Source organism: Meriones unguiculatus, chromosome 14 (genome assembly GCF_030254825.1).
Source record: "Meriones unguiculatus strain TT.TT164.6M chromosome 14, Bangor_MerUng_6.1, whole genome shotgun sequence".
Taxonomy (NCBI): domain Eukaryota; kingdom Metazoa; phylum Chordata; class Mammalia; order Rodentia; family Muridae; genus Meriones; species Meriones unguiculatus.
Window position 1 is genome coordinate 17,498,164 of NC_083361.1, and position 16,771 is coordinate 17,514,934.

Sequence of the window (16,771 nt, forward strand, 5' to 3'; positions counted from 1 at the left end):
TTCAGTGTCTGCTTACAATCAGTCTGTGAACTTTTAACAGGAGCGTAGCACGAGGCAGCTTAGCACCCAGCCGCGTCTGTTTTTGGGTAATCAAGCGAGGTCAAGCGCATCTTTGCAGCCATGTCTTTTGTTTTAGCAACCTTCCATGCTCTTGGAGCTAGCTGCTGGCCAGGTAGCTCACTGAGGCCCAATGAGATGCTAGCAAAGCCGACCATCCAGAGACCATGTGTGTTGTGTATGAATGGTGAGTGTCTTTGCCTCTATGTCCTTATATGTTTTGGCCTAACGGGCACAAGGCTAACCCATGGATTGGAGATGAGGTGGTCAGCTGTCCCAGCCAACTCCGCCCCAAAGTGAACTCAGCCAAAGTCATGTGAGCTACAGGCATGACCCACAGCCATGGGCAGGCTGCATGAGCCCTTGACTATTGGGTTTGCAGAGGGCCTTATGTTAATGAAGGCCCCATGCTTGAGTTAATACTCTCTAGACATCATCTTGAAAGTCTTAATAATTTTTGAATAACGGAGCTTCATTTTTTCTTCTCCACTGGGTGCTTTAGAGTATGTGGTTGAAACACCAGCATCTGAACTCTGACTCCCGGGTCTGTCTAGTTGAGATGCAAAGGACCTCCTCCCCACTCTACAGACACCCACAGGCATAGCCTTGTTCCTTCAGTGGCTTGTGTTGCGTTGCCACACTGTAGCTATATGCAAACTAAATCCTTCTTAGACAGACATACAGTCCGTCCTCCTTCAGCCGAATCTCGATATGCTTCTTCTGTAAATAAATATTTATCTTCTATTTTTGGTTGTGAGCCTAGCCTTTAGCGGCTTAGCCATCTCTCCAGCCCAATATTTATTCATTCATTCATAGTGTGTGTTGTGTGTGTGTGTATATATATATGTGTGTGTGTGTGTGTGTGTGTGTGTGTGTATATATGTGTGTGTGTGTGTGCGCACACGCGCATGTGTGCGCGTGCGCATTTGAGTTCATGTCTGGGTAGTGTGCCATGTTCATGCAGTACTCAAAGAGGCCAGAAGAGGATGTCAAATTTCCTGCAACTGGAAAGTACAGGCAGTTGTGAGCCACCATATGGGTGCTGGGAATCAAACCCAGGTCTGAAAGAAGAGCCAGTGCTGTTGACCACTTAGCCACCTCTCTGGCCCCTAGAATACATTCTAATCTTTGTCATGTCTCAAAAAACAACTGATTTCATGAAAAAACAGCAAAATAGCCTCTGGGATTTGGTTCTAGTGATCGCTATCCCTCAGAATCATCAAGTTTTTTTCCCCTTTCCCAGCACACAGGATTGAACCTTGAGTCTCCCCCAAGGCTGAGAAAGTGCTCTACTGAGCTGTATGCTCAACTATATTTTTTATTTTTTTCTTTTCTTTTTTTATATAATTTTTTTTATTAGTCACATTTTATTAACTCTGTATCCCAGCTGTATCCTGCTCCCTATTCCCTCCCAATCCCACCCTCCCTCCCTCTCTCCCTCCCTCCCTCCCTCCCTCCCTCCCTCCCTCCCTCCCTCCCTCCCTCATCTTCTCCCTGCCCCTTTCCAAGTCCACTGATTGGGGAGGATCTCCTCCCCTTTCATCTGACCCTGTTTTATCAGGTATCTTCAGGACTGGCTGCAAAGTCCTCCTCTGTGGCAGAGCAGGACTGCTCCTCCCTTGGGGGGTGGGGAGGTCAAAGAGCCAGCCATTGAGTTCCTGTCAAAAATAGTCCCTGTTCGCTTTACTATGGGAAACCAATTGGTTACTGAGCTACCACGGGCTACATCCGAGCAGAGGTTCTAGGTTCTATCCATACATGGTCCTTGGTGGATGTATTTTTTATTTTGAGATAGGATCTTACTATGTTGCCAGGCTTGCTTTGTGCTCACTCTACAGCAGGCAGGCCTTAAACCTGCTTTTTTTTTTTTTTTTTCTGCTTTAGTCTTCCAAACAGGATTGCAGACCTGTGCCACCAAGCTCCACTCTGTGTCTTTATCACATATGTGCTACCTGGAATGAGATTTTTCTCTACCTGTGGCTTCTCGCAGGGGACACTGTGCTGGCTGGTGGTGTAATGACCGTGTTTGTTTGACATCTGCCAGATAACCCTACCCCTACACTTTGCTTTCTCTCTCGGCATTTTTGTTGTTGTTGTTGGTTTGTTTTGACTTTGGTTTTCCCATGTAGCCCAGGCTAACCTACGACTCCCAACCCTCTGGCCTTCCCCTCCTGAGTGCTGGGATGACAGGTGTGTTGCCATGCTGACTCTCCCAGCATTCTGTGCGCGCACTCTCATATGTGAGGGCGGGTATGTGTTTGCCATGGTGTACATGTGGAGGTCAGAGGGCAAGCTCAGGTATCAGTTTGAGGCAGGGTCTCTTGCTGATCACTGCTGTGTAAGGCAGGCTCACTGGTCAGCATTTCCTGGGTTTTCTCTTGTCTTTCCTCCCATCTCACCACACGGAGACTTGGAATACAGATGCTTGATTACTGCATTTGACTTAATGTGTGTGGGGGGGGGGCCCCGTCTAGAGATGTGAACTCTGCCCTCATGCTTTTCAGCAATTGCTTTATCCACTGAACTATCCTCCACCCAAATCCCACCTTAGCTCTGCTGGATTTTTATTTTCACTTGTTTGTTTGTTTGTTTGTTTGTTTTTGAGGCAGGGTCTCACTACAAAGCCCCGGACGGCCAGAAACTTGTAAAGATCTGCCGGCCTCTGCCTCCAGACTACCGGAATTAAAGGCATGTGCCCACCACACGTTGCCTTTCTACTGTTGTTTCCTCAGTTAAAAATGAATTATGGGGACCATGAGTTGGCTCAGCAGGTAAAGACACTTGCCACCAAGACTGACTTGAGTTAATCTCTGAGGCCCGCATGCTGGAAGGAGAAAAAAACTCCCACAGAGTTGTCCGCTCACCTCTGCATGGCCATCGTGACATATGGAAGCCTGCACATGTGCGCACACACACATAAAACTATTAAATATGTAATAAAAATAAAAATCAGTGAATTAAGTTGTGTTTTAAATTTGGGTGATTACCAAACTAGAAACTGAACACTTTTTTTCCTTTAAGGACAGGGATGACCCCACAGCTTTGACCACACCAGGGAAGCCCTGGGCAGCTGAGCTCCAGCTTATTTTGCATTTGGCTGACTGAACCCTGGTTGGTCATGCAGGTAATCCCTTTTTGGAAATGATGTGACATCTCTGGCCGAGTCACACAGCTACCTAACAAAGTTGCTAATGGGAGATACGGTGCAGAAAAATCTCTTGTTCAGTGAAATCCAATTTCCAGATCTCCACAGCCGTGTTTCCCATTCACACTTCCCCTACCAGCTGCTCTGGTGAAATCATCACATCACAGATGATCTGGAAGTCCTGTTCCCTCATTAAGCTTCTGCGGCGATGGTTGCCACTATTTTTATCGTGTGCTTTTACACTCCAGTGAACCACATTTTAGTCATTAATCTATTTTTGTTAATCAGAGCCACAACACGACGTAGTCGTGACAAAAAGCAAATTTTACATGAGTAAACAATGACACGCAAACGATCGAGCTAAGCTAGACTATGTCCTACGAACCGAATTCCAGCTATATCCTGCTAAAGGCCGTCCATCTTGAAGCCCGTTAACAGCAGGATGAAGCGAGTTTTTTTTATTTTCTTGGCCATTTCAAACTTACGAAATGCTTAAGCAGAAGCCGCAGAACTACAAGACTATTTTACAGACACGTTGGTCCCATTTTAGAAACACTGACTCAGAAGACAAACATCCAGAGCTGAGGAGATGGCTGTTAATAAAGCCCTTGCTACACGAGCGATTCAACCCCCAGAATCCACAAAAGAAGTTGCCATGGTGGCACTGGTGAGTATGTGCTCCGCGCTAGTGAGGTAGGAGGTGGAAATCGGCACCCGCAGAGATTGGGGGACAAGTTCCTAACGTTATTCTTTCCTTCCTCCACAGGGGTCTCTCAGGCTAACTCAAAACCTTACTTTTGGTAGGTACTCTTACATGCTGAGCTATCTGGTCAACCCCCTTTTGAACTCCTGAAGCTGAGCTGGCCCGCCTGCTACCCTGTTTCTTTAATATCTTCTTCATCCCTCCTCCTGTATCTTCCTCTCTCCTTTCCTTCCATCCATGTTCTGTCTCTCTTCTTACAAATCACCCCTGCAGGGCCATGTGGTGACACAATCTGCTCTGCCCAGAGAACTGAATTTCCACCTCTGTGGCTACCGTGTCTGCTATGTGTGGAACATGTTCTCAGCTGTTTCTCTTTTGTCATCCTATGGGCTTCAACATACCCTTTATCATCCAGTTACAGAGCTGTCTCTGCCAAGGTACATCCGTGGTTGTTACCTTGCCTGCAGTATCAGCCTAGATTTTTTTTTCCTTCTTTCACTTCTCCATATAAAAGTGTGAAAATGTCTAGAGTGACAGCTGAGTTAAGTATCCCAATAAAACAGAACGAAATCTACTTTGCTATCTGACTGTTCCCTGGCCTCTCATTACTCGGCTCTGCTCACTGACGTATGCCTCAATGAATAGGCAATTCCTTACCTGCTAACGTTCTTCTCAGGCAGTAGGGAAACAGAATTAACTGTATTATAGTCACTAGTTAACTTCATGAGACAAAATGAATATTTTCCATTCTACTCTCCCGAGCTTACTTACTGACAGTGAGACCCTCAACAATAGGGGAAGTTTCTAAATTCCCTAAGTCCAAATCATAGAACATTGCTTATAAAGACATAAAAAAACAAAACAAAACAAACCCACAATCCTATCATGGTGACGAGACTGTTTTTTGTTTTGTTTTGTTTTTTTCTTACTTTCTATTTCTTTCTCTTTTTTTGTTTTTGTTTTTGGTTGTTTGAGACAGGGTTTTTCTGTGTAGCCCTGCATGTCTGGCCAGTAATATGTAGATGCTTGGTAGACCAGGAGATCCACCTGTCTCTGCCTCCCAAGTACTGCAATTAAAGGTATATGCCACTGCTGCCCAGCAACAAAACTGTTTCTTTGGCTCTGATGATAATTAAAAAGCCTTTTGGGGGTGGGGAGATGGGGAAGATGGCTTAGTGGTTAAGTCCACTTTCCCCTTGGTGCAGAGCACCTGGGTTCAATGGCCAGCATGTACATGACGGCTCACAATTGTCTGTAAATCCGGTTCCAGGGGATCTGACACCTTCTTCAGGATTACAGGGGCATTGCATGCATCTGGTGCACATACATACATGCAGACAAAACACTCCTACACATGCCACAAAAACAAATAAAACTTCATTTTAAAAAGGTAGGTTTTAGGGGTGGGACTGCTGTTAAGTAGCCGAGTTCTTGCCTAGCGTGCATAGGCTCTTGGTTCTGTCTTCGGTGCTGAGAAACAGAAAACAAACCTATCAATCAATCAATTACATTCTGAAGAGAAAGTAGTGATTTAACACAGTGGTCTCCAAATTCGTCTGGAAACTCCCTCCGGCAAGCTACATTTTGAACCTGAACAGACGTGTTTGTTTACAGCGCGTCTCTGTGTACCACTCAGCAACAGTCAGTATATCACAAACCATGGTGAAATGTAAAGTAAACCAAGGCTCAGAGGCCATGCAGAAAAGAGGGGAGAAACATTTAAAGAGCTACAGGCCGGAGAGAACTAGAGTGAAATAATAGCTCCGTGACAGGGCTGCTGCCCTCGTGAACTCACAGCAGGTAAGGCTGTCTTGTGCACACGACCTACAAAAGATCAAGCCAGTCAGCTGTCCTGCAAAGGGGGGGAGGGGCTCAGGAGCCCCCACCCCTACCTGAGGTGCTATGGATAGTTGATGGCTTCTGGGGGAAGATAAGGCAGTTTTCTTTAAGAGCACGGCCCTTGGTAGGGCACCACGCTCTAGCGGGAGACCGCACATGAGCAGCACAAATTTAGACCTAGTAGATGAATAAAAAGAAAAAAAAAAGGGGGGGGACACAAAATTGAGAGGGTATGAAGAAGTGAGGGTGGATCTTGGAGGAGTTAGGAGAAAGAGTTGGGTGGGGTGAGTATGATCAAAATATGAAATTCTCAAAGAATTAAAATGTTAACTAAAGTTAATGATGATCCCATGCACAATTATATAAATATATGGCAGTTCCACTATTTTCCTCCCCTGCCCCAGTGGATCATCTCTGGCACCTGCTGGGCATATGTGTCTGCATCTCTTATGTATTCAATATTGTATCCAATATCCTCAGGATGTTCTGTCTCACTCACTCGGTCATTTTTAACCACCTGGAGCCCCAGCTGCTTCCCCAGCCAGATGGGAATAATACTATGCATCTCAATATCGTGGGGGTAAAGTCACGTATTCAACAAATAACTAGGACTGGGGATGGGAAAGCAGTTCCTAGCATGGTCCACCATGAGTAACCCAGAAAACAGACGAAAAAAAAATGCTATCAAGGGCTATTGAGGGCCGCCTAACCTGTGGCCCAGGTGCTGCTGTGTCCTGGGATAGCTAAAAATGAGGTTCAACACATTTGTAGAACGTCAGTGTCAAAAATTTGGGGCCGAGAGGATTTCTCAGGGGGTGGAGTACTCGCTGAGTAGTCCTAAGGACCCGAGTCAGGATCCACAATGCCTACAGAAAAAGTCAGGCCCACAGTTGTAACCCCAGTATGAGAAAGTGAAGACAGGAGGATCCCAAGGGCTTGCTGGCCAAGAAGTCTAGACATCAGTAAGATCCAGGTCCAACAAGAGACCCTCCTTCAAAACGCAGGGTGAAGAATGATGGAGAACACCAGCATTGACTTTTGGCCTTCAGATGCAGGGGCATACCCTTCCCTTTTACACCAATTGAACACCCCTGGTCAGAACTGGATATTCAACCAAGGAAAGCATGGAGATTAGTGGCTGGCACAAAGTGCTCAACAAGATCTTCCCGTAGTTATTCCTGACAGATGCGCCCAGTCAGACCCTTTGATACAGCACAAACACAGAGAAAATCAAACACCTGCAGCGCATCTCCTGAACCGATCACAGGAAGTAGTCAGAGAGAGTTTCATCTTCTCAGCGGGCGTGTCTGAAGGACAGAGGAGAAGTAACGGCACTACAAGGGGAAGACAGGCCCCGGAGTCACACATCCCGGGTAGGAGCTAGGTGACCTTTTGTTACGGTACACTGGCTCACAGGAATCGCTGCACACATCTATCACATGAACATAATTGTTCCTTGTTATCAGCGAGGGATTCTCTTTAGCCCTTTACCCCAGATCCCCAAATCTGCAAATGCTGAGATCCATTACGTAAAATGACACAGCATTTTCACATAAGCTTATGACTATCTTTCTGTGCATTCTGTTTTTTTATTTTTGTTCTTGGTACTGATAGGGTTTCACCATGTAGCCCAGGCTGACCTGGAACTCCCAGTCCTCCTGCCTCAGCATTCTGCGTGCTGGGATTACAAGTGTGCATCACATCTGGCTTCATAGATTTAATGAGACCACTTAAGAAACCCATGGCATATAGAAGGTTTAAGAAACAGTGAGTTGGGACTGGGAGGTGGCTCAGCAGGTAAAGGCTTTTGCACCAAGCTTGATGCCCTGAGTTCAAGGACCCAGACGGTAGAAGAAAAGAACCAACTCTTAATTTGATTTTTTAAAAAGAACCATTGATGCACACACACAGTGAACATACATGCAGGCAAAACACAATATTAAAATGAAACAAATAAAAATTAGAAAAAAAAAACCCGATTGGATTAACATACCATAAGGACTGAAATATGCATCTTTCTACAATCATAAAATTATATAATGTAAAACATCTTTCTATAATTAAAGAGATAATATGTAATTATTGTATATGCAATATGTAATTATCTCTATATTATATACAATATAAAATATTATGTAATAGAAACTATGAAAGGTATTATGTCTAATATGAAATGTATAAAATAATTACATATTGTATAAAGTTAATATATAAATATATAACTATATTATCTCTATAATTACAGAAAGATGCTATCAAATTTCTCTCCATCCACAGAATGCAAGCACACAAAAATTCTTATAGACTTATACAATATAATTCACATATATAAAACTGTGAATTGTGGGACTGGAGAGGTGGCTGCTCGATGAAAACTGCCTCGGGCAGGGGTGATAGTTTTTGCCACTTGTAAAAACATCCTGGTTTGGACTCTGAGAAAGTATAAATAATTAAAACATGATGGGTGGAGGCTGGAGAGATGGCTTAGTGGCTAAGAGCACTGCCTGCTCTTCCAAAGGACCCGGTTCAATTCCCAGCACCCACTTGGCAAAGCTGAGACCACCTTGGGAACTCCTGCCTAGTGTCCCAGAGCTGGACATCACTCACTACTCTAGAAGAGTGAAACAGAGGAATCATGTTAGAATTCCAGAAGACAAAACTCCTTAACAACAACCAAACCCCTGGGCAGCCATGTCCAACTGCGTAATGATAAGCTCTTTGCCTTTGAGGTCAGGAGACAAGGATAATTGGTTTTGTTTCTGTTATTTTACCGGAAGCCAACAAGGAATCAAGAGGAAAAGAGATTAAGAGGCGTAGGAACCGGGAAGGAACGGCAGCCCCTGGCAGAGAGAGAGCGGTTCGCTTCTCCTCAGGCCGAGTTGAACCGATGCATGTTCTGAGACCCGGGACCTCTCCCTGCGCGCACACAGCCGGGAGACGCCCCTGCGTCGGTGTGACCCAAGCCAGGCACAGGAATTCATATAGTAGCCTTGTTCGTAAGGGCAGGAAACCGGGGAAAGATCCCGAATGCCAGCCAAGAGCAGGTGATCGGCCGTGCCCTGTGTGTCGCTGGTGAGGATGAGCGGATTCTACAGCTACTGTCACCGACGGGGGCACACCTCACAGAGAGCCGGAAGAGCGTCTGTCGAAATGGCACTCACAAAAGGCTGAAAGCAGTGAGATAAGATATTCCTCAGGAATACACGTGGGCGATAAAAGCAGGCAGAAATGTTATTACAAATGTCAAGACAAAGCAGCTGCCAGGGAGGACAATCAGCCGCTGTGACAGACCTCCTGAGGTAGTGGCTCCAACACAGGCCTCCTGGCGCTGTGATTTTTAAAATGATTTTTAAATTTTTATTTTATGTGTGTGTTTGCCTGCAGGCACATATATGTACCGACGCGTACAATATTCAAGGAGTCCAGAAAGAGGCGTTGGATCTCCTGAAGCTGAAGTTCGAAGTGGATGAGCCGCTGTGTGTGTGTGTGTGTGTGTGTGTGTGCGTGTGTGCTGGGTATCAGATCAGAGTCCTCTGGAGGACTGCCCCATGTTCTCAACCACTGAGCCGTCTCTCCAGGCCCCAAAACATCTTCTCAGAAGTACTTCCCTTTAGATCTCGTCACTAGTTTACAAAAACACAACGGGCAAGAGTATTTATTAAATAGCACCATGATTGGCAGAGTCCGGACTGGGCCCAGTGATCTTATTAACACAGAATTATAAGAAGAAGAGAAAAAAAAATGACGAATTAAAGAAGGCGGTAAAGAGGTATCCTAACCAACCGCTACGTACTTACAGCTTATTTAAATATTCAAACTGATAACAGATTAAGTGACAGGTGAGAGTTGCCACTGTGCCCGTACTAACCAAGCTCAAAGTAAGGACTTCCTCTTGATTTGGGTGGATGTGGTGATGGCACAATAGTTATGTTCAAAGGAGGCAGGGAAGTCTTGGAGCTGGAAGCATAGGTGCATAGCAGAGGGACTGCCTAGCCTGTGAGAGGCCTAGGCTCAATCCTAGCAGTGAAAATAAAATTAAAGCGTTTTACAGAAAATTAAGAGAGGTAGTTACAAATTTATATGTAGGGCTGAGCGTGGTAGGTCCCATAACTTTAATCCCAACACTCTGGAGGCAGAGGCAGGCAGAGCTCTGTGGTCGAAGCCAGCCCCGTCTACATAGTGAGTTCTAGGGCAGCCAGAGATAGCAGAGTCTAAAAAAAAAAAAAAAGACAAAAATAAAAACAAAACAAAACAAAAACCCAAATGAGAAAAACCTAGTAAAATTACATCATACCTAAGACTTGATTCAAAATAATCTAGCATGGGAGGGGTGATGTGGAATGAAGATTGCCTACGAGCTGAAAATTACTGAAGGTAATAACGGTTTTGTAGGTTTTAACTATATTACCTGGATGGGTATGTTTTCGCTTTTGAGTAATAAAATATAAAATAAGAGCCAGGGGCAAGCCAGAGGAGGAACAATGGGTAAAAATCAAGAACTGCTCTGAAAGGAGAAAATAAGGAGTGTGAGATTTGAGGTTCGCTATCTTATCTTGCTCACAACAGCATCAGGTTGTTTTTTTTTTTTTTTTCCAGCAACAGCCCAGACCTGCATTTCTCAGGCTTCAATGTGCTTATGAATCACCTGAGGCTCCTGCGGTACTGTGCGTGGAGATGGAGAAGGCTGGGGGTGGGCCTAGACGGCAGGTGACACAGATTGAACTGATGCTCCCAGGGGGCTATCTGGCAGAACTCAGTCACTTCCGGTTGGATGTGGTGGTGTGTGCCTCTAATCCTAGCACTCAGAAGGCTGAGGCAGGGGGATGTCACATTCCAGTCCAGCCCCGGATGCAGCTCTTTGACTCACTGTAGCTTCTATCGATTTGAGAGTTCCCTCCTTCCCTATCGACCCTTCCTGCTCCCATTCTTAGTCTGGTCTGGTAGACTCTATGACTCACCTTCCTTCCAGTTCCTGGTAGCCCTGCCCCTTTCTTTCTTTGTGTGTGTGTGAGATTTTTCAACTTGACTGTCCTCTGCCATGGCCAGGTACTTGGCCCCAAGCAATTAAATGCTATTCGAGACAAGTGTGCAATTTTAAACACATCTCTCTGCTCTTAACCAGCATTTTGTTCTGCTTGGTGACCCCCTCCCCCACTTCCTGCTTTATCACACTCACTATCCTCTTCAAAACGACCTGAATCTCAACCACAAGCTGCCCGCCTGTATGGCTACCACACCAAACTGCCTCCATCCTTTCCCTACCCCCGCCCCTCAAAGCCACATTCTTGTTGCCCCAGGACTTTTGTATGTGCTGTCACTGTGTGGAAATAGAAGCGAAATAGAGTTCTAGCTGCATCAAACTTCATTTTAAGGCAACATCTCAAAAAAAAACCTTCTTGGCTATTCTCTGTAATGTGAGGACAGCCTCCTGTGCCACACCCATCTAAGCTCTTTCCCAATCAAATATGCAGGCTCGTCCTTACTATAAGACAGGGTATAAAACAGATTCATCCTTATGCACAAAACTGGCCTTACAGTCCCTCTTGGCTTCAGTTCTTCCCGATTATTGTAGAGGCATTACCCAGTTGTGTGTGTGTGTGTGTGTGTGTGTGTGTGTGTGTGTTTGCTCACAGGTGTGTGTACATGTGACTCATGTTGGGTATTTCACCTTCATCACTGTCCACCTTTAGTTCTTGAACAAGGTCTCTCATTGAGCCTGAAGCTCTTCCATCCAGCTAGACTCCCTGGCCACTGAGATTGAGGAATCTGCCTGTCTATGTCCCCACTACCATCCTCCCGTGTTGGGGGTCACAGGAGCATGTCACCAACCCCAGCTCTTTATACAGTCTCTGGGGATCTGAACTCAAGTCCTCATGCTTCTGTGGTGGGCACTTTGCTGACTGAACGGTTTCTTCAGCCCCAAGCTTATCTGCTGGAATACATGTAAGTAAGTCTGGAGGAAAAAAAAAAAAAATAGACACAGTATTTTTAACTTCCCCATCGGAGGGATGCGTTTCTCCCGACTGTGTAATTTGTTTAGGCCAATGGGCAGGAGCAGCAGCAGTGCAGGTAGGGGTTTGAGAACAGCTGCAGACTGAGTTTTCCCCTTTCTGGCTGCTGCTGGGACCTAGCCATGCTATGAAGAAGACTGGATATGGAGATAAACAGCTCAGGCCATCTGTTTACTTTTTTCTGTTTTATTTTTGGGAATTTCATGTTCTCATTCACTCCTTATCCCCCTCCCATTTCTGCTGACCCCCTTCTTTTTCCCAACTCACCCCCTCATGTTGAGGGTTGGTCTGATGCTGGTATTTTGATGGTATTTACTGGCCCTCAATATCTAGTTACTGCCTGGATACACCTATCCTTGTGTAAACCTGCCTAAGACATTATTCCTGATTGGTTGATTAAAAGGCCTAAAACCTGGCAGAATGGGGTAGGCGTGGCTAAGGTTCCCAGGCTTTGGAAACAGGAGAATCATGGGAAACAGACAGAGGGATGGGAAGGAAGGAAGAAGAAAAAGGCCATGATGGGTTAGCATGGAGAAAAAAAAAAAACAAAAACAAAAAAAAAAAAACCATAAAACCATGTAGGCCAGGAAAAAGGACTCCGAGGATGGCATGGATGGGGAAAAAAAAAAGTTCCAAATATAACCAAGTATTCATAAGATTATGGATGGAAGGAAGCCCCGATGAGGATGGCTAAGGAAGATGGCATTGGATGGGGGCTGGGAGGTGGGCGATGAGGTTATTGAGACAGTATAGATGAAATATCTGCCCAGCCCAAGGTAAACGAGGCCATTATAAAATTTAACAGGTGTCTGTGTCTTACTAATTGTGCTAAGCCGGTTAAATAATACCGCCATGATAATCATAGGGCAAATAACAAATAATTATAGCCTAACAATAAACATTTATTACCACCTACCTTTTTATTTACAACAACAGCACCCTCCTACTTCCATGTCTTGTGTGTGTGTGTGTGTGTGTGTGTGTGTGTGTGCACATGAAGGGTTTATCCAGCTACGGTTGCTGTGTGTTTACAGTTGCAATGGCGACGCCATACCCAGAAGATAGCCTATCACAACACTCCTCCATCTTCCGGCTCTTAGGCTCTTTCTACCCACTGGGCCTTGGAGGGAGTGCTACAGATGACCCAGTCAGGCTAAGCACTCAGCAGTCCCTTGTTCTCATCATCTGAGCCCCAGTTATCAGTCTCTGTTTCAACTGGAGTATCCAGTCAGAAGACTCCGGTTCTGAGTGGTCAGTGTCAATGCCCTGCCGTTCTTCCTTCCCTGAGCATGACCTGTATTCCCAGCCAGCCTCCAGGCTGCCTAGCTGGACAAGCCAGTGCTGTCAAGCACAGTGCTGCTCACATCATCCCAGCTGCAACGGCCGACTCCCAGATCAAAGAGCTCCAAACCAGCCTATTTTGAAGCCACTGCCTCGGAGATGGTTTGCAACCCAACACAAACTGGTTCCCTTCGTGGGGTTTTGTTGTTTTTTTTTTTTTCATGCTGCAAATCCAGCTCCATACTTTAAGCTTTCATCTAAGATCCAAGCAAGGTCTACAACAGAGCCCTGTACAATCCAGAACACCCCGACTGGCACAGTCACAGCCATATGCCTCCCTGCTCAGCCCACTCAGCCCACAGGCTTCTCACTGCTCTTCCAGGGACTGAGCTGGTCCCTTAGCCAGGCCTTTGCCCTTGTCTCTCCCTCTGGTCGGAGAGGTCATTTTGACGCTTCACCTTAATGGCTGACTCAGATCACATCATCTTGGAGGCCTCCTTAGACCATCTTTCCTTCAGCCCCACTTCTTGGGCTGAAATCTATATTCTATGTTTTCCTGGTTCCTTGTTATTTTCTTTCTTAGCAAAGACCCTGGTTTGAAACAATAGATTGCCTTGTGCAGTGACTTGCTTAATCTGGGTGTTTCTGTTTTGCGCCCAAATTTGTGCACAAAACTGAATGTTTCCGTTTTTTTTGTTTTTTTTTGTTTTTTTTTTTTTTTTTTGTGCACAAATTTGGCCCCCAAACCTGCATGATACCTGTTGCATGGTAACTGTTGGCTGGCTGGTTTTCTGAGGCAGGTTACCATGATGGTTAACTGTGTAGTCCCTAGGGAGGAACTGCTGGGGCCCAAATCCCACTTGATCATTTACGAGTGTGACTGTAAGCAAGGAAGCTAACTGGTCATTCTGTGCCTCGGTTTCCCTGTGGGGCTAAAGACGACACTCTTCCTGAGCTTCTGGGTGGACTGTGCTTTGTAGTTGTTTCTTGCTGAACAGACAGCTGCATGGCTGCAGCCACCCGCTTGCCCTGTGCCTATAGAGGCCGCCTCGGCGGGACTCTTATGGGATGCACATCAGCTTCCCCCAAGGCTAGTTTCTCAGGCCAATCCTGCCTCCACGTGCAAAGGTAGGGCCTTAAACTCAGAGCAAGCTCTGTGAGCTACCCTGTGCGTGGTACTCGAGAATGCCCATGGGCGCTGAATTTTGGCTCTGCCTGCAGCCTTGATGACTCCCTCAAAGTCAAATATTTGGAGTCACAGAGATTCGCCTCCTGATGGCTGTCACCCTGCCTCCTGTCACCTGATGAGCCCAGGCTGGGCTGGCATCTGGGGGTTAACGGACAACCTTCAAACAACCCCAGAGGCAACACCATTTGAGTGAAGGAAAAGCTGACAGGAGACCTTAGTGCGTTTCCCGAGGCCAGGTCCTTAGGAACTGGCCTCTCCATTCCTGAACAGAAACGTCATAAAATTTAGGTATCTAAAACAAACAAACAAACAAATTTGTAAAACAAGCTGAGAGGTGCGGCGCTGAGACAGGAAGCGAGGGAGAGAGAGCTAGAGCGAGGGAGGGAAAGAGAGAGAGAGAGAGAGGGAGAGAGAGAGAAAGAGAGAGAGGGAGGAAGGGGGGGGTCATGAATAAGGGCCAGAAAAGAACAAGGCGAGAGGTGGAGAGGCTTAGAGGAGACAGAAGGAAAGAGTGGCAGGAGGCCGGTCCACCCCAGCAGAACCTAGCTTCGCAGGGCAGGGCCCAGAGCTTAGCTCCCCAGGGCCCCGGGTGCCTCCCCCAGCCCCCAGCTCCCTGCTACCCTGCCCTGGGAGGGTGTCCTGTGCATGCTCATGAGACAGTTGAGGACAGCTTCCCATATAACTGTTAAAATATTCAGCAACTTACCAGGCTGATAGTCAGAGGACTGCAGAATGTTGGGGGCACGACTCCTGGGGTGGGGGCCGTGCAGGGGCCTGGTCTCCAGGTACCCGGAGCTCACAGGCTGCAAAACGAAGAAGGGTTTTCCATTCAGTCGGGCACCAACGCAAAGGTAGAAAGAGCCAGACCAAAAGGGAAAGGAAAAGAGGGGAACCTGCGTGTGTTTTTGTATTTAAATTGTTTTTGAGCCCACGTAGCCCTGGGAGTCACATGCCGCCTCCAACATCACCGGAGCCATCACATGATACAGGTCCCCCATCATGTGATGAGAAAAATCTGCCTAACTTCAGAGCCCCCCCATCCTTGTTCATAGACTGACAGCTGAAGTGCTTCTGGAAGAGGCCCCCCCCACAACCCCAAATCAGTGACAGAGGGAGGGATGCAGATGGGGGAGCCGGAGCCCACACAAGGCTGATCTTGATGAATTGTTAATGCGCCTCTCTCTCCTAAGCCCTGAGACTTGGAGCAGCGCCAGCCTCATTTGAATTCCAGCCTTGAATAACCAAGTGTAGCCACCGCTGGCCCAGCAAACGCAGGGCGCTTGAGCGCACACCATCCTGCCTCGTTCTGGGGAGCCTGATGATTGCCTCCCCTACCCACAGCTTCGGAACCTCGTCACTAACTGTGGAGGTGGAAGAGGCGGGGGGGGTATTTATTGGGGGGTGGGGGGGGAGTGGAGACCTGTGAAAGAGGAGCCGGTTGCAGCTAGTCCTCCTCCCACCCCTCAGCCGCAGTCTGAGTCAGGTGGGGCCGGCTGGCTCTCTGATTACAATGTCTCCTTTTATACTTGGTTCTGGGACCTCTGTGGGTGGAGACCATCATTTTCTGTCTGTCGCACTCTCCTTCATCCCATTCCCGAATCAAGACGCAAATAAATTGAGCTTTAAAAATCCGCTGCACAGTTTCCTTTCTTTGTGCTTCGTTTGTTCTCCCACTCAGATCCTCTTTCATAGAAGCTCCTTCGCAGGGCGCTTATTCGGCTACAGGTTACACACAGCACAGGCACCCGCACACACGGGTGAGGGGTGGGACAGAGGCTTTGGTGTGAAGCTCTGTCCTTGACAGGCATCTTGTCTGTTAGAGGCAACAGAAACCCAGCCGGATGTGGCAGATCCCAATGCGAGGGCCACACAAATGCAGTATGAAAATCTGTCCCACCTCAACCTAACCCCCAAACTGCTCAACAGAGGAAACTTCCTCTGCTCTCCCCCCAGCGCCCCACCTCCCACTCCAATCATCTGCTTGGTGTTTCTCTGCTTTGATTTACATGTCAACTGGAGATCACACACACACACACACACACACACACACACACTCACGGAGGTGTTAACATTAGCCTCGGATTCTCACCCACGTATGGAACAAGTAGGCATCACCACGGGTGGGCTGCTCTCCTTGGGGGAGGGGAGTAGAGTGACTCACCATCCCTTGGCAGTTCAGGACAGTGTGTGGGAGACCAGAGGGGCAACAACATCGAATGCTTCAAGGAAGGAGCCTGCTTCCAACCAGAAGTGTTTGTTTGCACTGTCCTCTATAATGAGAGCAGAGGAGGGATCTTAAGAGACACACTTGGCTGTCTACCCTTGCTTGGTCTGATAAGGACATGTTTCCTCGGACCAGAGAGGCTGCTTTCGGTAGGAGTCGGGGTCTGGGCACGTCTTCACCCCCGAGTTTGCAAAGCTGTCCTTATTCGGCGCGGATGGCCACGGCGTTATGGAGAAATGTTGTGCAAACAGAACTGACGTTCTTATGAACGAGCCCTCCAAACTGGAACGAAGAAGCAGCAGGAACTCGGAGTGTGCTCAGC

At 47.0% G+C, this 16,771-nt stretch overlaps 1 long non-coding RNA gene across 1 annotated transcript in view; it reads right to left on the reverse strand.

The window, feature by feature from the left end:
• Positions 1-15,572, reverse strand: part of LOC132647161 (uncharacterized) — a 51,570-nt gene extending 35,998 nt beyond the window's left edge. Inside the window, exon 1 of the long non-coding RNA XR_009585456.1 lies at positions 14,932-15,572. This is a non-coding gene — a long non-coding RNA (uncharacterized LOC132647161). The remainder of the gene's footprint in view (positions 1-14,931) is intronic.
• Positions 15,573-16,771: the final 1,199 nt, after the last annotated feature.